This window comes from Echinops telfairi, unplaced genomic scaffold, assembly GCF_000313985.2.
Source record: "Echinops telfairi isolate 266 unplaced genomic scaffold, ASM31398v2 ScPeMD7_1;HRSCAF=3_0, whole genome shotgun sequence".
NCBI classification, from domain to species: domain Eukaryota; kingdom Metazoa; phylum Chordata; class Mammalia; order Afrosoricida; family Tenrecidae; genus Echinops; species Echinops telfairi.
In genome coordinates this window covers 13,356,209-13,379,126 of record NW_022103896.1, presented here as the reverse complement: position 1 = coordinate 13,379,126, position 22,918 = coordinate 13,356,209, and positions in this window count along the sequence as shown.

Here is a 22,918-nt window from a genome sequence, read left to right as displayed (position 1 = left end):
CTCTCTCCATCCTCCTCTCACATCCGTGTCCACTGACTCTCTCTCCATCCTCCTCTCACATTCGTGTCCACTGACTCTCTCTCCATCCTCCTCTCACATCCGTGTCCACAGATCCAGATCCTCATCCATCTCAAAGTATGGCCTTACAGTAGTTGTTAAAAACTTTTTAAAATGTTGTATTTCTTATTTAAATGATATTACTTAATTCTAGTCTTATTTATTTTGAAATTTACGTGTAATATTTTGTATAAAAAGTCAAGGTTAGGGCAAAAACTTGGTGGTTGAGAATGGATACTCCATTTGCAATTGATTCAGAACTCAACCATATCGCATCTGGATGTTCCTTCTAGAACTGATTAGCATTAAAGGTCAGGTTCTACTCTATGCCTGGGATGTCCTCCGACCTCAGTCCTAAAATAACATAATGCTTCAATGTGAGGGGTATCACTCGGGTTCTCAAGTTCCTCTTGATGTTCATATTTCTTTATGTGGGCCCTTCCATTCAAAAATAACATTTCTCATGCTGCTTTCAGGTAACGGGAGGCAAAAATGGACACTCTGGACTTGGACAGTCCCATCCTTCTCCAGCTATAATTCAGAAGAAACAGCTCCCAAGGACGGATGCTGCTGTCTTGTTCCAAGGATGGTGAATACAGAGCTGTGCTGTTCACATCGGAGAGGGAGAGATGGTGACGGGAGGATGGAGAAGATGCAGACCGAGACAAAGACTCCAAGCTGCTCCTGGCATCAGGTAAAGCTGCAAAGTGACCCCCCCACACACACTTTTCCATGACCCACAGCATTTGGATCCTCTGTCACATGCAGAAGGAGCCCTGGTAGCATTGGACTGCTAATTTCAAGGTCAGCAGTTTGAAACCACCAGCCAATCCTTGGGAGAAAGATAAGGCCTTCTATACCCATGAGAATTACAGTCTCACAACCCCCACGGTCACTTCTACCCTACTCTCCAGGGTTACTATGCGGCAGAATAGACTCCGTGACAGTGAGGCCTTTTTCGTTGTTGTTTTCTGAATGTCAGCTTCTTGGGAACCCATAGTCCATCTCATAGTCCATGGTCATAGGACATGAACATCATCTCTGAATGGGAGGCACTATTTCCTTCTGTTTTCTAGTCCGGGGTGAAGCTTATATTTGTACAAGAGCAGGCGGTGGCTCTGGAAGCCTATTGGTCAGAGATGATAAAAGGTCTCAGAAATAATCTTATCACTAGATCATGTGGCTAGCTCTCCTATGCATTAGAGTTTTCCCAGGAAACATCATGTCTGGTTGAAGAAATAATTCCCCAGGATGGGACCCTGCAGAAACCCAATAGGTAACTACTCTCATCTCAAAGACAAAAGGAGCCTTCATTACATATTTAAGTTACAACCTAAGAAATGACTAATTTAAAAGCAACGTGTATCGTCAATGGAATAAATAATAATAGCAGTTTTCTGTTTTTCTTATTTTGGGTACTGAAGTGTGTCATCAATGTACTGAGCCATTTCCATAGATGACCTCTTCCAACCCCTAAAACAAGTCTCTGTTGTAGTTGCTATTCATATTACCATATTTAAATATGGAGGGATATGCTTGATAAGACTCTTGTCACTTGCAAAGACCACGGAGAGGGAGGATTTGAACCTGGGTTGAGTTCCATTGACCCAACATAAGCAGGGGCTAGTTCAGATGCAAAACAAGACAAAGCAGGTAGGCACTGGGTTACTAAGAAATGCTTCCTGAAGTTGGTGATATTTAAACAGAACTTAAAAGATTACCCAATGGAAATCCCCTTAAGATTGCTCTAAGACTGTAGGGGGAATAAGAAGTTAGGTATTTACCTGCCTGATATTGAGACACGTCCTGTCCCCCCTCTCCCCCTCCCCCCCAACACACACACACACACACACACACAGGACTTGCCTGGGCCTTTACATTTGTGTGCATTTCTGAAGCATGCTCCTTTCATTTCTATCAACCATCCCGCCTTGGCAAGGCGATTGAAAGAGAAGTCATGCTTGTTTGCTTTAGGTCTTATGCCAGCCTCTTCCTTGCAGTCCTTGAGGAAGTGCGCAAAGCCAGAGAAAGATCTGCGTGGGTCCAGGGAGGATGGGATCCTCTGAGTAAGGGGTATGTCCCATGGTGCTCTTGAGGTCACTTTAGGAATGTGGAAATATCTTGTGTCTCATTATGGATTCGAAGGGGGGAAATAAATGTAAAATCATCTTCCAAGAACAAATAAATTCAGAATTATATAGAATGAACTAGACAAGAGGCTGGGTACATTAGGCATAATTTACTGTTGACTGTAATCCTACCATGTAGATATTAACATAATACGAGAATCCATATACTCACTGCCCTTGAACTAGTTGGAGCTCATAGAGTAGAATTGCTTCATAGGGCTTCCAAGACTAGAAAACTTTTATGAGAGCAGGAAGCTTCAATTCTTTCCCCCTCAAAGTAGCTGGTGGGTTTGAACAGTGAACTCTGTGGTTAGCAGTCTAGAGTTTAACCCATGACACCACCACAGTAGCTTCCATTTTCCCATTCAAGACTAAGAAAGTAAGGTCCTGAAGGCTAAATGACTCACTCCAAGTTCCATAGGCAGCAAGTATAAAGCTAAGACCCAAGCACTGGCTGCTGTTATTCCAAAGCACATTCTGTTTATACTAAACCACATAAGAATACGATGCCTTATAGAGCAAGGTCAGTAAACTTTCTCTCCAAAGCCAAATAAGAAGTATTTCAGAGGCAAAAAAGAGGCAAAGAGGCAAGAGGCAAAATGGAGACTATTATGTAGATATTTTATATCCATTTCAAAGGAAACCATTTAGATTTATTTTAAACCCAGAGTTCACATAAAAGTAGGCACAGAAAGGTTTTGGCTCGTGTTCTGGAGCGATTTCTTCTTCTTCTTCTAGTGGTTGTCATCGTAGGCTCCATTGAGGCAGTATCAACTTGTCATGACCCATGTTCAGTAGAACAATGCGCTTCCTGGGCTGCGTCATACTGGCAGTCATTGCTGTGGTTGAGTCTGTTCATTGTTGCAGCCACTGTGTCGATCCATCTCCTCAAGAATCTTTCTCTTTTTCCTGGACCCTCTCCTTCAGCAAGCATGATGTCCTTTCCTGAGACAGGCCTTCCTGAGAATATGCCCAAACTAAGTGAGACAAAGTCTTCCCATCCTAATTTCTAAGGAACATTCTGGCTGTACTTCTTTCAAGACAAAGGTATGTTTTTTGGCAGTCCATGTATTCTTTGCCAACATCATAATTCAAATGCATTAATTCTTATGCAGACAAGGCAATTGGAAAGATCATGGCTTGGTTCTGGGACATGATAGTCTTCAACTTGATATTTTGCTTTTAGAACATTTTGCAGCTGTCTTTTGCAGCGAGTTCTGCGGAATGCAATATATCTGTATCACTTGTTGTCTTAACTGTTGCTTCCATGGTTGTTAACAAGCAAAATGAAATCTTTGGCAACTTCAATCCTTTCTGTTTATCATGATGTCCCTTATTGGTCCAGTTGTGAGCACTTTTGCTTTCTTTATGCTGAGATGTAACCCATAGTGAAGGCTGTCATCTTTGGTCCTTATCAATAAGTGTTTCAAGTCCTCTTCACTTTTAGTAAGCAAGGTTTGCCATGTGCGTATCACAAGTTGTGATACAGAGAGCCTAACATATATATTTTATTTTGCCACATTTCATTGTGTTCATATACATGTTGCAACATCTAGAGGGTGACTAGTTCTTGGAAGATGATGGTTATTTGATCCGTTTGTTTCTTTTGTGAGTACTGAAAAACCCTTATAATTTAAGAAATAAGACTTGTTGCAGATGTCCAGGAGTATTTGTTTTTACCACCAAATAATGAATTTTGAGACAGATCAAGGTGTTCTTTTCCTTCTTGAAATCATTTATAGAAGGACTACAGCATTTTAAGGGTAATTTGGTCTTCAAGCCTCAAGTGGCTGGGTATGTGAAGCAGAACACAATATGCTTCGGATGCTGAGTGTGAGAGACAGAGCAGCCTGGCTGCTACATTGGCTTCTGCTGCATTTCTTTTCTGGGAGACAGAGCCATAGATTAAAGGGGGAATAAAAACATACATGATAATGATGATGTTTATGATAACAATAATGACAAGTTCACATTCCACAGTCATTGAAACTTATGATGGTCAGGTACTGGTCCAGAAGCTTATAGGTTTAAAATCATATAACTCTCATCTCAGCTTTCAAAGGAGATTTATGTCATCAGCTCAATTCATCAGGTGGAAAAATAGGCACAAAAATGGTCAGCCACTTGTTCAAGGTCACACAGCTAGACAATGACAGAAGCGGATCCAAACTAAGTATGATGGCTATAGAATATGCACCTATTATTATTATTATTAAATTCCAGATTATATTTGTGACTTCTACAAGAGATTTTCATTTGAGGAATCATGATTTTAGAGTCGGACTGTGATGTAGATTTCTTAAAAACTTGCATGTGATCTCTCCTGCCTTTTACTTTGGTTGTTAGACTAGTCCTTATTGAATGACTGCTTTTGGATGCTGAACTGGTTCTCATTGGTCACATATTCCACTGTGCTTGTATCTACAGGGCACAATACAGAAAAGATGTTGAACTATGATATGTCTTTCTTTCAACTCTGATGTTTAAAAAGCATTTACAGAATGTACATGCCACATGAAATTATATATCAACTCCACAATAGCTGAGGAAGAGTGAAGAAACAGTTTACATCTTTAATTTAGCTATGGAAAACGCATCTTGCCACTACTTGTCTGTTACCTTGTTGTACTCGTGTGATGTTGTGATTCAGCAATGTCACTGGCATTTCAACTATGAATAGGGTCACCCAACCCAAACAGGGTTCAGCAGAGCTTCCAGACTAAGAAGAAGGAATAGGCTATTCACTTCAGAATGAGCCACGGAGAAACTCATGGATAGAACTGAAACATCGTCAGATATTGAAAACCTCACAAAAAGAAGAACATTGTCACAGACAGTGGCAGATGATGAGCCCCTCAGTTTCAAAGTCACTCACAATGTGACATCGGAAGAGTCCCCTTCTCAAAGTAGAGTCAGCCATAATGACATGGAAGGGGTAAAGCCTTTGGAGAAAAGGCTCCAAGACATTCGTTTATTGACGGAGAACAACTCAAAATGAGAATAATTAGAACTTGGAATTTAGACACATTGGAAGTCATCAAAAATGGAATGTCACGCATAAAGATCCATATCTTAGGCATTAATGAGCTGAAGTAGACTGGGATTGGGCAGTCATATAAGGTTTACTGTGCCAGAAATGATTGATTCAAGGGGAAAGGTGTTGCATTCATGATCAAAAAGAGCATTTCAAGATCTCTCTTGAAGTACAATGCTGTCAGAGATAGGATATCTACTCGCCTCCCAGGAAATCCAGTCAATACAACTATTATTCAAATGTATGCACCAACCACTAAAGCTAGTCATGAAGAAACTGAGAATTTTACCAACGTTTTCAGTCTGAAACTGATCAAATATGCAATGAAAATTCATTGATAATTATTGGTGATTGAAATGCAAAATTTGCAAATGAAGAAGAAGGAAGAGTAGGAGGAAAATATGGCCTTGGTAATAGGAGTGAAACTGGAGTTGCATGATAGAATTTTGCAAGACCAATGACTTCTTCATCACAAATACCTTTTTTCAACAACACAAAGGGGACTTTGTCCAGATGGAATGTACAGAGAAATCAAATTGACCATATCTGTGGGAAGAGAAGATGGAGAAGCTCAATTATCACTAAGAAAATGAGGCCAGAGGCTAACTGAACAACAAACCATCAATTACTCATATGTAACTTCAGGTTGAAACTGAAAAAAAATTTAAAACATGTCCATGAGAGCCAAAATAAAACCCTGAGTCTATCCCATTTGAATTTTAAGAACATTTCAAGAATTCCACATCAAACACAGATGACACAAGGCCTGATGAGTTGTGGAATGAATGACATCAAGAACATTATTCAGGATGAAAGTGAAAAGCCATTAGAAAGATAGGAAAGAAATAAATAATCAGAGGGATGTCAGAAAAGTCTCTGAAATTTGTTTCTTAATCATAGAGGTCCTCTGAGGTACATGGAAGAAATGATGAAGTCAAAGAGCTCAGCAAAACATCTTCGCAGGGCAGCTTGAGAAGATAAATTATTATAATGAAACGTGCAAAGACCTAGAGTTAGAAAACCAAAAAAGAAGAACATGCTCAGCACATTTTACACTGAAAGAACGCAAGAGAAAACTCAAGCCTCACATAGAAACATTGAAAGATTCTGTGGTCCAAATACTTAATGATGCAGGAAACATCAAAAGATGATAGAAGTAATACAGAGTCACTGGACAAAAAAGAACCAACCCAACTATGTCAAGATAAAGCACACGAGCAAGAGCTCATGATGCTCCAGGAAGGCGTTCAAGGGTCAAGCTGCAGTGAAAGCTTTAGCTAAAAACAAGACCCAGGAATTGGTGAAATGCTAGTTGAAATATTGGAATAAGTTGAAGAATCACTGGAAGCATTCATCATGTTTGCAAAGAAATTTGAAAGATATCTACCTGGCTAACCAACCAGAAGAGATCCATATTTATATGCATTTTAAAGAAAGGCGACCCAAGAGATTGCATAAGCTAAGGAACAATATCATTGATACCATAGGCAAGTAAAATTTTGCTGAAGATCATCCAACAATGGTTGTAGCAGTACATTGACAGGCAGCTGCCAGAAATTCAGGTCAGATTCAGAAGAGGACATGGAGCAAAGGATATCATTACTAAAGTCAGATGGCTCTTGCTTGAAAGCAAAACATACCAGTAAGATGTTTACTTGTGTTTCATTGACGATGCCAAGGCATTCAACTGTGTGGATTGTAAGTATGTAGAGCCTTGTAAGGAATGAGAATTCCAGAACATTTAACTCTGCTGTTCATGGATCCAGGAGCAATTGTCAAAACAGAATAAGGGAACACTGTATGGCTTTAAATATATCCAGAGACATAGGGCACTTGCCAATGGAAACCCGACTACCATTCTGATCACTGACAAACTTAATACTGAGGATCAAAGCAGCAATGGGCTCTGGATTGCTATCTATAAGGTCAGCAGTTTGAAACCATCAGCCAATCTCTGAGGAAATAAAGGGGTTTTTCTATTCCTGCAAATAGTTATAGTCTCAGAAACTCACAGGGGCAATTCTACCCTATATTATACGGTCATTATGAGTTGGCATCAACCAATGACAGTAAACTTTATTTTATTTTTAAATTCTACATAACAAAACTTTGTTTTTTTCATCTTGAGACCAAACCTCTTTCTTCATTACAGAGAAGGCAATTGCTTTCTCTGAACCATTGCAATTTATACAAGAAAACAGAAGTACAGTCTAGGTATATCTCATGTTTCATCCCAAATGTTTCAATATATAATTTTGAGATATGATAAATGAAGGAAAAATGAAACTTGTCAAAGACTTAATTCTAATTGGATCCACAATCAATACTCATGGAAACATCATCCAAGAAAGAAAACAACCTAGAATATTGGGCAAATCTGCTTTTTAAGTCCTCTTTAAAGAGTTAGAGACAAAGACATCACTTTGAGGATGTAGGTGCCTCTGATCCAAACCATGGCCTTTCCTCTTGTGCATGCTAAAGTTGGGCAATGAATAAGGAAGAGTGAAGCATCAGTTCGTTCACATTGTGGTGTTAGTGAAGATCATTCAACATGTTGTGAACTTTCAAAAGAATGAGCAAATAAGTCTTATTGGAGAGGACAGTGGGACTTGGGCTCTCTCACCTCGGATGCATCAGGAAAGACCAACCACTAGACATGGTTAGCAAAGTAGACTCACAGCCATTGAGTTAATTCAGACTCGTAGGAACCCCCTGTGAGTTGTTGAGACTACAGCTACTTATGGGAGTAGAAAGCCCAGTCTTTCTCCCTTGGAGCTGCTGGTGGCTTTGAACTGTTAACCATGTGGATCGCAGCCCAGTGCAGAACCACTACACAACCAGGGCTCCTTAGTCATGTGGAATGTCGATGAAAATGCCTGGGATTGCCAATGGGATACATTGACATAGGAGCCATAACAACGGGTTCAAACATATGAAAACAGCACATGACAAGGATATGTTTTGTTGGGTTATACATAAGGTCACCGTGAGTGGGTCTGATTCATCATCAGCTAACAAAGCCAACGGCATTATAGGAATGAGTATGCAGAGGAGAGGCGTGGTTAGGGAGACCTCAGTCTTCTGGGAGAACAGTGTAGCTGGTGAATGAGTATCCCCAACTAGCCAGCCTTTTGGGGCAAAGAAGAGTCTATGCTAGTGTTTCTCAACCTTCCCAATGCCGGGACCCTTTAATACAGTTCCTCATGTTGTGATAAACCCCCAGCCATAAAATTATTTTTGTTGCTACTTCACTGTAATTTTGCTACTGTTATGAATTGGGCAACCCCTGTGAAAGGGTCATTCCACCCCCAAAGGGGTTGCGACCCACAGATTGAGAACTGCTGGTCTATATCCTTTAGGTTTGGCTCATTGGAAGCATCCCACACCCTTGAACAAGACTTTGTAGTTACTATCACCTTCCCCCCAAACACTCACCCCAAATTGTAAAGAATTCTGACTTTCATATTAGAAAGGAGCTCTGACGGCACAATGGGGTATGTAGTGGGTTGCTAGCCACAAAATCAGCAGTTGATACAACCCACCACTCCACAGGCGAGAGACGAGGCTTTCTTACAATCTCAGAAATCCATGGCGGGGATGCTACTCCGTCCTAAGGTTGCTATGAGTCAATATGGACTGGATGGCAATGATTTTGACTTGGTTTTGGGTTCCAATTTGGAAGAAAACAATGTCTCCTACTATTTGGTGCAGTGTCCAAAGAGGAGGTCTTCATTTAATTGCACAATAATGTGATGTGGATGCTTTCCTAAAACGTGTTCTTGAGACACGTCTGCCTGGAGGAGCAAGCTGTGCAGACTTGCTCCATTCCCGTCCCTTCGCAGGGCTCATTTTCTTCAGGGGTTAAGCCTAGGATGACGACTTTGGTTTCCTCTCATTCTCAACCCCTCTGCTCTCGGATTTCTAAGAACAACAATGACCACAGAAACTAGCATCTTGCCTTAGATTATGATCTCTGTGACTTCATCTGTGAGAACAGACAAACATCCAAGAACGGCTGAAGCACAACACAGGATCTATGGGCAAAGTCAAGAGGCCTGGCCTCAACCTGAACCCCGCTTTGAGATAAACTTTCAAACAAACAGCATTTGTGTGTCAGGACGGAGGAGGAGAAAGTGGGGAGGTAGAAAGCAGTGTCTTTAGTCAGGGTGTAAGCTCCCATTTCCTGGGACAGGGAGAACGCTGTCTTTTCGGAAAGCCTGCCTGAAGGGCTTACCTGTGAGGGAGCTTGAGGACAAGGAAGAGGAACAACAGGAGGTGTGGAAACCACTTCCTCCCTGAGCCTTTCAACCCCTCCCTTCAACCTAGTTCTTCAAGCTTCTCCCCTGGGCCTTCAGGGGGATCCGGGCAGGTTGCTCACACGTGCACACACATAACACACAAGAGAGTCACCACACTTCTTTCTACCATGGAGTCCCTGTGCGCCCCCGCCCCCACCCCCCGTGGAAAGGTGTGTGATCCCTCGCCTTTAGATCCCTGACTCGCTCAGGTGCACTCACTGCTCCTTCCTTGGCAGCTTCCCAGTAATATGGACATGCCCCAGAGTGGTCCACAAACTTCGAGGGAAACAGAAAGATATAAAATAATGAAATTTCCCCTCAAGCTTCTTATCATCCTTACACTTTTTTATTTTTTGGCCTATTTGGGGCACTTGTCTTATTCTCACGCATGTTTGTCTTTTATGGACTATAGGGAGAAAGAGAAGACTTTCTCCTCCCGTCAAGGGTTCCAGCCCCAGAAATCCACTTTCCCCTGTCCTAAGGCTCCCTGTGGCTCAGCATGGAACCCACGCAGGGAGTACAGTACAGGGTACGTGTGGACTGTCAGCTTTCTGATAGCTGGTTTCTTTTGGAGTCATCAGGCCTGAGTCCTGGTTTACAAATCAAGAATCCAGAAATGACTTTTTGTATGCATAGAAATAAGCAACTTTTGGAGTTTCTGCCCATCTCCCAAGAACTCCCAGACTGAGAACAACCAATCCTCTCTAACTGGGCTGCACCGCAGTGGCCATAGGTATACTCCTGGGGCTTCATCTCCAGCAACACTTGAATAGGCCTGACTCTGTCTCAGCCCATCACATCCCCTCTACCTGGTTCAGTATGAAATGCAGCCTTTGCCTTGGCTGGATGGGAGAGAAGAGGTCTTCTACTTCGCCGAAGATAGAGGCTATAGGACTATTTTGGATCACAAAATAATAATGCTCGTTATAATGATTTAATATATACATATGCCTGCTGTGAGAGAAAAGTGTGGGAGCTGGGTTTCAGCTTACAAGATCAGCACAGTGCAGTAGTGGCGCTGATAGGATCCAGTACATTCTGACACTCATTCTGTGATGGTGCTGTTAGGTGCCATCCAGCAGGTTCTGACTCAAATGCCAACAGAACAAAGCCCTGCCCGATCCGGTACCATCTTTACAACGGTAGTTATGCTTCAGCCCATTGTTGCAGCCACTGTGCCAAACCATCTTGTCAAGAGCCTCTCTCTTTTACACCGACCCACTCCTTTATCAAGCATGAGGTCATTTTCCAGGGACGGGTCTCTCCTCATCATATGTCCAAAGAATGTGAGACAAAGTCTCTTCATCCTTCGAGGGAGCATTCTAGCTGTGCTTCTTCAGTGTGGAATTGGTCCTTTCGGCGGTCCATGGCACCTCACGTTCTTCACCAGCACCATCTTCAAGTGCATCAAGTCTTTCTCAGTCTTCCTTATTCAACGTCCGAACTCCAGATGCATATGCAACTTATGAAAATACCCTGGCTTGGACTAGGTGCACCTTCGTCCTTCAAGTAGCATCCTCACTTTTCAGCATGTCTATAAAATGGTGGAAACTCTTCATGCTTGACCATGCAACTAAAGACTGGTGGTTTGAGCGTATCCAGAAGTGCTGTGGGGAAAAGGCCTGGTCATCTGTTTCCATAAACATGTAACCCTGGTGGCACTGTTGGGTGAACATTGGACTGCCAACCACAAGGTTGAAGGTTCAAACCCACCAGCCACTCCAAGGGATAAAGATGAGGTTTTCTAGTCTAGGAGAGATTTCCAACACCACAGAAACCCTATATAGGGATGCTATGAGCTGAAACAAATTTGATGGCACTGGGTCGGTTTACACTGTAACTCATATGGTTGTGACCCAACAGCAGGAGTGTCTGTTTGTTTTAATTACAGAATATCACATTTCAGCTCAGTGGGGTCTGGGGTGGGTTATTATTTTAAATTGGTGTGGTGCTAAGATAATTGGTTTGACATTAGATGAAAATGAAGATAATCTGCTTCAAGTGGAATATAAAAGTCAATCAAGTGGATTAAGTATGACATCATGGCTTATGTGTGGGCTGCTTGTCACAAGGTCAGCAGTTTGAAACCATCAGCCACCCATGGGAGGAGAAAACTTTCTACTCCCATAAATATTTATAGTCTCAGAAGCCCACAGGGACAGTTCTACCCTGTTCTCTAAGGTCACTATGAGTTGGAATCTACTCAATGGCAGTGAGTTGTTTTGGGAAAGATAGCATTGTAAAATGATTATCATGTGATTCTATTAAAGAGTATTTCCATGTTTGAAATGGGAGAGGACTTCCTAAGCAGGAAGAAGCTGTAAGGAAAAACAGATTTAGTAGCTTTCATTATGTTTACAAATAATAATATTTGCTTTTTAAGTTGTGATACTGATTTTGTTGCTAGGTGTTACTGAGTTAGTTGTGCATCAGGGCGAGCCTATCTATGCTCATCAGCAGGAGGCCCTGCCCTGCTGCCCGGCACCATGTCAGTGACTGACCCTCACAATGGACAGCTTCTTCCTTCTCCCTGAGTCTGTGCTTAGTCTGGAGGTCCATGGAACCTCTTCACCTTGGGTGACTGTGTGAGTAGTGGAAACACTGGTGACCGCGATTCTAGCACCGTAGCTACCACAGTATGACAATCTGACAGCCACGAGGTGGGAAAAACAGTGGCAACTCTTGCAACGTTCAGCAGGCTAAACATGAAAACCCACTGCCATTAAGTCAACTCCAACACACCTTATAGGACCTCACGGGACAAAGCAGAACCACGTCAAGGGTTCCTGAGGCTTTAATCTGCATGGGAACAGACTACCACAGCTTTCTTTTAGTGTACTTGAACTATTGACCTTTGGGTTTTAGCAGCCCAAGGCTGAACCCACCTATACCACCAGGACTTTTCAGGATATAAATCATTTCTGTGATTTAAAATTAGAACTAAACAAATAAGTAAAGAAATAGAGGATTATAAAGCTGACGACCTAACAGAAAAATGGGTGAGGGCATTCTTTCAAGGCTTTTTAGCTTGGGTAATATACTGGCTTTTCTTCAAAGTACTGAGCCAAGGCATTCTTGGTTCTGTGTGGATATAAATAAACTGTACGCAGCTCTGTGGCCATCAGCCCTCCTCAATAGGAACATCTCCACGTGGACATTGGATCTGCCTGACCGTTTTGAACAGGTGAGACATAAAGAATGTGGTGAATTACCATTCCAATTTTTCCACAACTCGATGTCAATAACCTCTCCACCACCACCACTCCACAGAGCCATTCCAAGGATGACACGTGAGGACACAGGAACAGGGGGCACGGAAGCAACGATGTCACTTCCAGATTCCCTCTTTGCTTTCACGGGATTCGGTGTCCAGCACATATTTGCATCCTGAGGACCCCAGCCCCGAGCTTATCACAGGGTTAAGAAGGAAGACAAGACAGGACAAAGAACAGGAAGAGGAGAATGGAAGGAAGGAAGGTAAGAAAGGAGGAAGGGAGGAAGAAAAACCAAACAAAACTTAATCACATCGAGGGGATCCTGACTCTACGTCTAAATAAAATGAAACATTAAAACACCAACAGCCTCAGAGCCATCGAGTCATTTCTGACTCATAGCTGCCCTCATAGGACAGAGTTGAATGCCCCGTGGGTTTCCGAGACTGTAACTCTTTACAACAGGAGTCCTGGTGGCTGTTTGTGGGTTGCGTGTTATGCTGCGAAGCAGAAGGTCAGCAGTTGGAAACCACCAGCTGCTCCTGGGGAGAAGATGAGGCTTTCTACTCCCGTAAAGACTGACAGCCTTGGAAACTCACAGGGACAGTTCTAATCTGCCCAATAGGATCAATATGAGTCAGAATTAACTCGCTGGCAGTGAGTTTGAACTCTTTACCGGACTAGAAAGCCCAACGAGTAACCACTATGACACCCCAGCTTCTTGTATAGGGAAAGGGGGAAGGGGAGGGGGAGGGGAAAGGGGAGGGAGAGGGGGAGAAGAGAAAGTTCTGAAAATATAATGGGAAATAGGTGCATATCGAATTGACCGGCTCTTTCTCGTTGGAGTTCCCCCTCTGGCCACACGATGGCCACACGCGCATGGCGGGGCACGCGCCCTCCGTGGTCTGTGGTCCAGGCTTGTGAAGCCAGGCGCCTGGGCGCTCGTGATGCCCGCCTGCAGTCAGAGCCAAGCCCAGCCTCAGCTTGCTGAGCTGCTCTGTCATGCGGGTCAGCACGACCCCGTCTCCCAGGGTTTCACAGTCGTCCTTTCCAGAAAAGCCCCCACGGTCTTCTGAGAGCCAAAGAGGACTCTGTAGTCATTTGCTACCGGCGAGTACCCCCCTTCCACGCCCAGCCCCCGCGCCGCGGGGTCTCCCTTTGGGCGTAGGCACTGCCCTCGCTGAGCCGCCAGCCAGAGCCAGGCTGGTGCAATCAGCTGGCGGCGGGACGCGAGCTGCAATCCGCAGCTCTGCAGCGACATGCCCCGGGTTGGAAAATGTGATTGGTGACACAGCTGCTTGGGAATAATAATGAAAACATAATTGCTCCAGGCGGATTGCTCGCTGTCTTTCCAAGGCGACCCAGCTTCCCAGTATCTATGGGGAGCTGTAGCAGCGTTTCCCTTTTGTCTCTCCAGGACAACAGGGGATGGTGTGCGTGTGTGTGTGTGCGCGCGTGTGCGTGTGCGTGTGTGTTGGGGGGGCACACCCAGTACCTGCCCTTCTGTCCCCAGTGCCAAGTGGGGTGCCCAAGGTTGTCCATACACCCCGGAAGGACCTGTCACCACAGCAGGCTTCCTGTGGCAACCCGTCTGTTCAAGCCGAACCGCCCGGGGCCAGGGCTGCGGCTTTGGAACCTGTTCATCCTACGCCCGGTCACCGGGACATACTGCTTGTTAGGTCTCTTGTCTTCTGAAATTCTCTTTAAAATCTTCTATTGTGCACACCTGGTTCGCTCTGGGTCCTCATCGCTGCCCATGACGCAGGCAAGGGTGAATGAGCCAACCGTCCGGAAGAGAACACAGGGCTGCTCTCCAACATGAAATGACATGCCCAGGTTGCCCCCGCAGCCCAGCTCAGCCCACGACTGAGTGCCAGGGTGGGAGCCTGGAAATGAGTCGTCGGAGCCTCAGTTTCTTCACCAGTAAAAGGAGGAGAAGGAGAGAGAAGGCATGTAAGATCTTCCACGTGGGTGACCAAGTTCTGCTTGTGGCAAGGTACAAGGGGTACATGGTGCACCTCTTCACTCAGTCTCACACCGGCCCAGCCCCATCTTCAGTGCACACAGGCCCACACTGTCCCCCAGTCGTCCTGCCCTGGGGCTTCTTTGGCCGATGAAAGGACTTGTTCAACTTTAAAGAAGGTGCCCTTTAAGAGGCTGGTGCTGGGGGTGGTCACCCTTGACAAGTGGGCAACCTGAACTGTGTCACCAATGCTTCCCTGGTCCTTCCTCTAGGAGGCAGCTCGGAGTTACATTCCAAAGGGGGCTGACTGAGCAAGATCATTCCCAGTGGATAGTAAATGGATAGCATCCTTGTATATAGACAGTCCTGCTTTCCAGCTTCACCGGCTCCAGCGCTTCACACAAGCACCTCCCAAGTAAACTACCTTCTGAAAAGCTTCAGATGCAGAACTCGAGGCGAGGAGGGTTTGCTGGGTTAGCTTCAGTGGTTTTAGAACCTCTTAGAAGGCGGAGAGTGTATTTGCCCCGTCCTGGAGCTTTAAGATTGGGGTGTTTATGAGCGTTGGTGCCTTGTTACAGCATCCTACTTAGACCTGGACCACATCAGGTGAGGCCAGACGCTGTCTCCATCTGGTAGTTTAAGGTACCTGTAGGCTCTGCAATGCAAATAAATAATAGGAGGCGGGTGACATTGTAAGCTCCAGCTCTTTGTAAACTGGAGTTTGGAGGGGAAGACTAGTAGGCAGTCTGAGGGAGTGCCTTTAAGCTCCCTCCTCCCCATTTTACCATGAATTGGTCCACAATTATAAGTCAATACCATACTAATCATTCTATTCACATCGTTCCTTATAAGCCCAGTCTTCACATTAGTGTCACCCAGGGGGCACCTTTTAAAATGCCACTGCTGCCCTCTACTCCTCCAGGTCCGGCCCTTTCTGTTTCAGTTGGTCTGCAGGTGGAGCTTGGTCTACCAGAAAGTTCCAGGGGTTTTTCATGGGCTGTCAGGTTTGAGAACCATTGTCTTGTCTTCTTTCATTCCTACCAACTTCCCAAGAGGGTGCTGTCACTATTCACTCGCAGCCGGGGGACCCTTGAGGGTCTCACAGCAGTTCAGGGGCTTTCCAAGGACACACTGCCAGGTGAGATGAAACAGAGCTGCAAGGACAGGTTTGTCTGACTCCCGAATGCCAGAGACCTTCAAATAGACGACTTGCCAAAAGTCAGTGTTCCAGCTCCCACCTTGGAGGAGGATATAAGGATGTGCCTGCAGGAAAAGTTACTTTGGGTCTAAGGCAAACTAGCAGTTTCATTAAAGCCCATGCTTCATTAAAAAGAATTAAACAAAAGCTTGTATTTTCACCCATGATCTATCCAGGTTAGTTTTTATAAAAGGCCAAGACCAATACTCTAATGCAGTCCATTGGGCTTAGCCTTTATGGCTTGGAGATTAAAATTCTGCCAAAACAGTTGGTGAGGCTGCAGTTTTACAAAGGGATTGGTTAGTTTCAATGCAAATCAGGTGTGTACAATCACCCACTACGCGGTAAAACCAAGTTCCCTGCAGGAGTTGGTTGATTAGCATGCACTTTGAGTGATTGGGTTCTACTGAGGGAATTGGTTAGTTTGCATTTGGCTGGGTGGTGAGGGGGGTGGGGTGGGGCATCCCTGGAAAGGGAATAAGGGCCAATCCCGCAGAGGTTGAGGTGGACCTCCCTATCATCAAGAAGAACCTGGAGCAGAGCACTTCCCCTGCAGCCAGAGTGCCTGCGTGAGAATCTCCTAGGCCCAGAAGAGAGAAAGCTGTAACACTAACAACTTCACAAAACAGAGGCAACCATAACAACGCTCAGCAGCAGAGAATGGGCAGCAGTGGTCTCAGCAGAGGGAACCAGGATACTGGTGAGAGTCAGCTCCAGCAGACATGGCAGTCCAGGGACCCCTCAGACAGGAGGCTTGCTGGCAGAATGGGCCACCTCCACACACTAGTTAGTGGAAGTTTAAAGAGATGTAAACTTGACGCAATCATAGCAGAGGCTCAGAGGAGAGTCTATTGACTGTCATGGCCAAGAGAAGGGACATTTGTCTGCAGGCCCAGCTGAGAAAACGTAGAGAACGGGTTGGTTGGAAGCTATTCTAACAGATGAGTTGCCTTCTGTCTCCTGTGATATCCACGTTGATTCTGACTTGGAGTTTTATCCTGTTACTGAAAAGAAAATGCACCATGTAATTGTGAGTATGATCTATTAATTCTATGTGACTACTGCAATGGATTATTGAACTCAGCAGAGAGAGATTGTGTGTGTGTGGTGTGGGGGGCGGGGGAGGGACACGGACAAGAGGGTTGACTGGTGCCAGAAGTTGTGGGGGAAAAAATTGGTTGGAAGGTGGAGGCATGCCCAACTTAATAATCAGCTTTGTAATTCTTAAGGTGCGAATCAGCTCCATGCTGCTCTGAGTCTCTTCCCGCCTCTTGAGTTTAGACAAAGTCAGATGGTAAGTTACAGCCAGGAGGTTAGATTGGGGGCATCCAGACCACACCGTGCTTGCACACTCCTGTTTGAGCAGCACAGTCCTTGACCATGCTATTGTGTTGCTGTGCCTGCCATCGAGTCCGTTCCACCTCCTGGTGACCCCCGTGTCCAACAGAAAGAAGCAATGCCTGCTCCATAATTATTGCTATCTTTGCGTCCAGACAAATATACTGTTTCCATCCATAGGATTTTCCTTGGCTGATTCTAAGATGTAGTTTACTGGCCGTTCTTAGTGTGTTTTAGTCTGGAAGCACCACTGAAACTTGTCCCCCCTGGGTGAGCCTGCTGGTATTTGAATCACCGGTGGCATAGCTTTCAGCATCATAGTAATGCCCAAACAACACAGTATGACAAACTGGCCCCTCTGCCCTCAAATGGACAACAGATCAGGGATCACTATCAGAATGGTGAATGTGATGAGAAGAAGATGAAGTTCTCCTCAAGGTCAGTTCTGTTACCCACCATACTTGGAAAGAAAATGATTAGTGTTGGAAAATGTAAATGATTATGGGTACAGAGGAAATGCTCATAATGTGAATTTCTTGTGCCTTCTATTGTAGGATTTGGGTCATAGTACATATATTAGGCTTGTGGCCCATATGGTCTCTGTCACAATTACTCAACTCAGCTGCTATAGCACACATGCAGTTAGACACTGTAAACAGGAGTGGGTGTGGCTGTGATCCAATGAAACTTTACTGAGGAAAACTAGCATCAGGCATTACTTGGCCTATGGGTGGTACTTCACTGGCCCTTGCTCTATTTCACTGAGTTTCAACCCTGAGTTAGGCAATGAACTTAACTCCTCCTAGCCTCAGTTGCTTCATTTATAGAGTTTCCAAGTTGGATCTGGGCTTGGGACTCCTAACAGTCACAGATTCTGCTCTCTCCTTTCTCAGCATGCACACACACACACACACACATGTACACACACACATACTGTTAGCTTTTGCAATATGAATTTGCTTTCAGCATGAGAATACGGAGGCTTAGAACAATTAGATAGAAGGCTTTGTATCTAATAAACAGACTATTGGAATTTGTACCTAGGCCTTCTGGGAACTGTATCAATCACTTTTTCAGAGAAACAGAACAAATGGGGTGGTTAGAGGGATGGATGGATGGATGGATGGATGGGTAGATGAATGAAGGGATGGATGGACGAATAGATATCTGGGTGGGTGGATGGATGTTAATGAGAACGATATAAAGATTTCTTTTAGGAAATTGCCTCATGTGATGGCAAGGGCTGGCAAATTCAAAGTCTATGACAGCCTAGCAGGCTGAAAATTCAATCAGGATTTCTATGCTACAGTTTGGAAGAATGCCTTCTTCCCTGGAAACCCAATTTTGGGTCTTAAAGCATTCAACTCATTGGATAAGGTCCACCTACACTACCGACGTTCATCTCCCTTACTTACCATCATTCATCTGCTAATGTTAATCACATGAACAAGAACCTTCCCAGCAACATCTACTCTAGTGTTTCCCTCAAACACCTGGATAGCATAGCTTAGCCCAGTTGACCCATACAATTACCCTAATCATCTCAGTAATGAAAGCCCATATTATTTTCTTGGTTATCGCCATGGTTCTAGGCAATGGTTTCAAACTACTTCTAGCCCCAACACTGTGAGGCTCTGATTCTACCTATCTTCTCTAGTTGGCTCTTTGCCCAACATGTAGACAGTGCCCAAACTCACCAGAGGAGCTACTATTTACTTGTTTGAAAGAATGAACCCAGGATTGACCTCTCTTCAATGGATCACAGTGACAGAGCATCTATCCAATAGGCAAATGTCAGGAGCTGAGTTTCCATTTGAAGGACCGCCTACATTAAAGGGTTATTTAGATGTACATCTGAAGTGGGTCCTTATTTACCACCTCCCAGCTGTCTCCATGGTCACAGGGGCATGTAAGCAGGGGAAGAGTTCAACCCAATGTCATAGCTTGCAAAGCACAATAAAGGTACTCTCCCTGTGTCATTGATTTTACATGGCCTATCTGGAAATATCCAAGAGACAAAAAACCACAGTCGCCCAGATGTCCTGATCTCCCTGTCAATTCATTTCCTTGGCGTGGAAGGAAAGGAATTGTCCAACACACGTGTATGTGTCCGGCCCTTCATTCTCGGCATCCAAGAGGAAATAAAACACATGGACTTGGGCTTGTCCTCTAGGTTCTGTGGTTTGGTAAATTTAAAAATATCAAAAAACTATAGCCATCATTGATTCTGACTCAGAACGACCCTATATAAGGTTTCCAAGACTATAAACGCACGAAGGGATCAGATAACCTCATTGTTCACCCAGCAAACAATGGGTTTGAACTACTGTCTTTGCAGTTAGGTGTCCAGTACTTACCCAACAGTGTCACCTACGTTATGTGCTTAGCTGTGCCACATACCTGGCCTCATTTCATTCCTCTAGCAGCCTTTTAAGGTAGAGATTTTTAAATCTTCATTTTACATGTACAGTAGCTAAAAGACCCTGGAAGCCTAGCTGAGCCTCTTCTCCCGAGTATTTTTATTGCTGAGATGTAAGTTCTTTCTCTAGTCTGTCCCTGATTTTTCAATAAAGTTTCCTATGCTCAAAAGACCCACAGGAAAGTTGTGAATGTTGTATGTGCATATTTTGGAAAAGCAATAACTAAAACCAAACACTCTAGGTCCCCACTCATAATGACCCCATAAGACAGAGAGCTGCCACCGTGGGTTTCTTTATGGGAGTCGAAAGCCTCATCTTTTCCTCAAAGAGCAGCTCGTGGTTTCAAACTGTTAGCCTTGCAGTTTGTGTAACCCAATGTGTAATCTACTACCCTGCAAAGGCTAGGATTCAAAGATTTGGATGTCAGGGTCTTTGTTGAGATGGTAGGTTCCATGAGGATAGAGACTATATCTGTTCATCTCATCTATGTTTTCTTAGAATTTCCAACATTTCATGTAAGGCTTGGCACCATGTAGACACTTAATAATTGTAAATAAATGAGAAAAAGAGACAAGTCTAGGCTTCGATAATCATATAACCGTGGCCCTAACTCCTTGGAATCACAAATACCTTTGAATGAAATTACATGTTTGACCCCTCACCCCAATAAAAATGTGTATTACATAATGTCAATTGTGAACAAAATGAGTACCTACTATATGCTAGACCCATCAGATGTCTATCAATTTGTCATGTTGTCGTGAAGCTGGAAGACATGCTACCAGCATTTCAAGTACCACTAGGGTCCCTCCTGGTGTACAGGCTCCAAGGGACCTTCCCGGATAAGTCAGACTATGAAGAGCAGTCTAGTAATTTATATTCAAAAATTAACTGATGAAAACCCCATGGATCACAGCAGAATATTGGGATTACAACAGAATGTCATCTGTTACAATACTAGATCAGCCCACTGGGAGCAGAGGACTCCACATGACAGTCGCCAACACAACCCTGAGGATGGGTTAGGACTGGGTTGTGTTTCATTGTGTTGTCGACAGGGTTGCCAGGAGTCAGCTTCAACACAACGACAGCTAACACCAACAGTGATGTTAGCCACTATTGCTGGCATACATTCCTATCCCTTGTTGTCACCATCACAGTGCACACCAGACCAGCTTCCATCGATAGCACCTGCATTTCTCTGCTTAAGCTTTCACACAGAGCCTGGTTCACCATTGATGGGCAGTCTGAAGTGTAAAGGACTCAATGTCTCCTAGGAAGAGCCCTTAATCAAGTGTTTACAGGCAAGTAAATATCCAATCTCCCTTTCCTTTGAAGGGATACTATCTGGGAGATATGTTGTTTCCCAGAGTTTGTGCAGTGGAGTTAGACGCCAGTTGTCCACTCTGTCCTGAAAGTACACCTTTGACTTGCTTCCAAACCAGCATTCCCTTGGTTGCCAAATAAGTCGCCTGAACTGGAATTCTTCTTTTAGACATTGCTATACAGTAATTACCCATAGAATATTTATCCGTATGCTGTCTGTTAAGTTTTATTTGATATTTATTTTAATAGGTGTGGATATATGATGTACAGACAGGCTTAGTAATGAGGCTGAAGTGCAGAGCAAGATTGGTGCTAAGTTCAGCTTGTACTAGAGACTCTTCACTCAAAGACTCTTCCTCTTTGGAAATTTATTTAGACAATGCCACTGCTATCTGTCAGGCATTGACTGAGGTATTGGGTATACACAAGTGAGCAAGTCAGATAAGATCTCTTTTTTAATATCAACTCACATCCTAGGGAGAGGGCTCTAAAGACAATAAGCATAATTTAGTAATTATAGATTGTGATGGGGACTATCAAAGAAATATATAGCATGATATAATAGAAAAAAGTAAAAGAAGGTGAGGCAGGTGTGGTGTGGTGAAGGCCATACTTGGACAGAGTTTGAGAGAAGTCTTTGCCTTCCCAGGTTCTCCATCCTGGTTGATGGCACCCCATAAATGCAATATGTGTTTATTGAATGCAGACAGGTATAGCCCCGACACTGAGGGAGTTAATAATCTTGGCAGAAGAAATAGGAAATGTTTGAAAAGCAAATTATGAAAAGGCTCTAATCATTTTGAAAAAAATAAAATAGGTGATGAGAACACATTTTTTGCCCTCTTTACATACAGTTCCCCAAGAGACTTAAACCATCATGTCGCAAGGAATTTACTGGATATCATTTACTAAGTTATCTTCAACGAATCTCGAATGGTCTAGTTACGGACCATACTTAAGAGATTCGAGAAAGCAAGCAAGCACACAAGCACATGACTGTTTTTGTGTCCAGATGAGTCTCACCGATTAAGAAACTCCCTTTGGGGAGATGTCATTTAAGAGGAGGACTGGATGTCAAGAAGAATCTGGCCATTGAGTATCAGAACGTACAAAGTAGGCAGAAGGGTAACTGTGACTCTGAGACAAATATCCAGCTTGTATGCCCCCAGAACAGGAAGAGGGCCCATGAGGCTGGGACGGAGTGGCTAAGAGGAGCAGTGGAAGAAAGTGGTACTAGGGAGGTGGGAGAGGACCATAGCCTGGAGACGTGCACATCAAGGATACAGGTATCTCATTCAGAGTTTGGGGAATCACTTTTGTAGAGACAAAAGTCAAAGAACTGAGGTCCGCTAATAGGTTATTGCAGTACTGAGGTCAAGATGTGATGGGGGCTTGAATCAAGGTGGAGGCAGAATCACCAGTACTTGCTAGGGAATCTCATGTGGTCATAAAGGAAAGAGAAATGAAAGAGAATGCTTAGCTTTATGAAAGGTAGTGGATGATGATGGTGAGTGACGCCGTTTCCTAGCACGGAGAGGACTGGCCAGGAACACGTTTGTTAGAAACTACTCGAGTATCATATTGGCTGTTACACTGGTGATACCCTTCTTGATACCCAAGCAGACATGTCATGAAAGAGCCCAGAATAGCTGCCATGCTGTGGCTGGTCAAGCGGAAATACATTTGTAGCTCTGGGATGCTCACTGCCTCATTTAGCATTCAGCACGCTCAAGGTGGTCCTGCTTTGGAGGGTAAATTATGTCAACAACCTTCTGTGGAGAGAATATAGACAGTAAAACAAAGGGGGCTCTGTTAGACAGGGTTCTCTAGAGAGATAAAACCAAATTGCTGATAATTTAATATATTTATTTATAAAGATAATTAGATATATAACAAGAAATGAACTGTTAAATCATATACAGATAAATATATAATACAAGAAA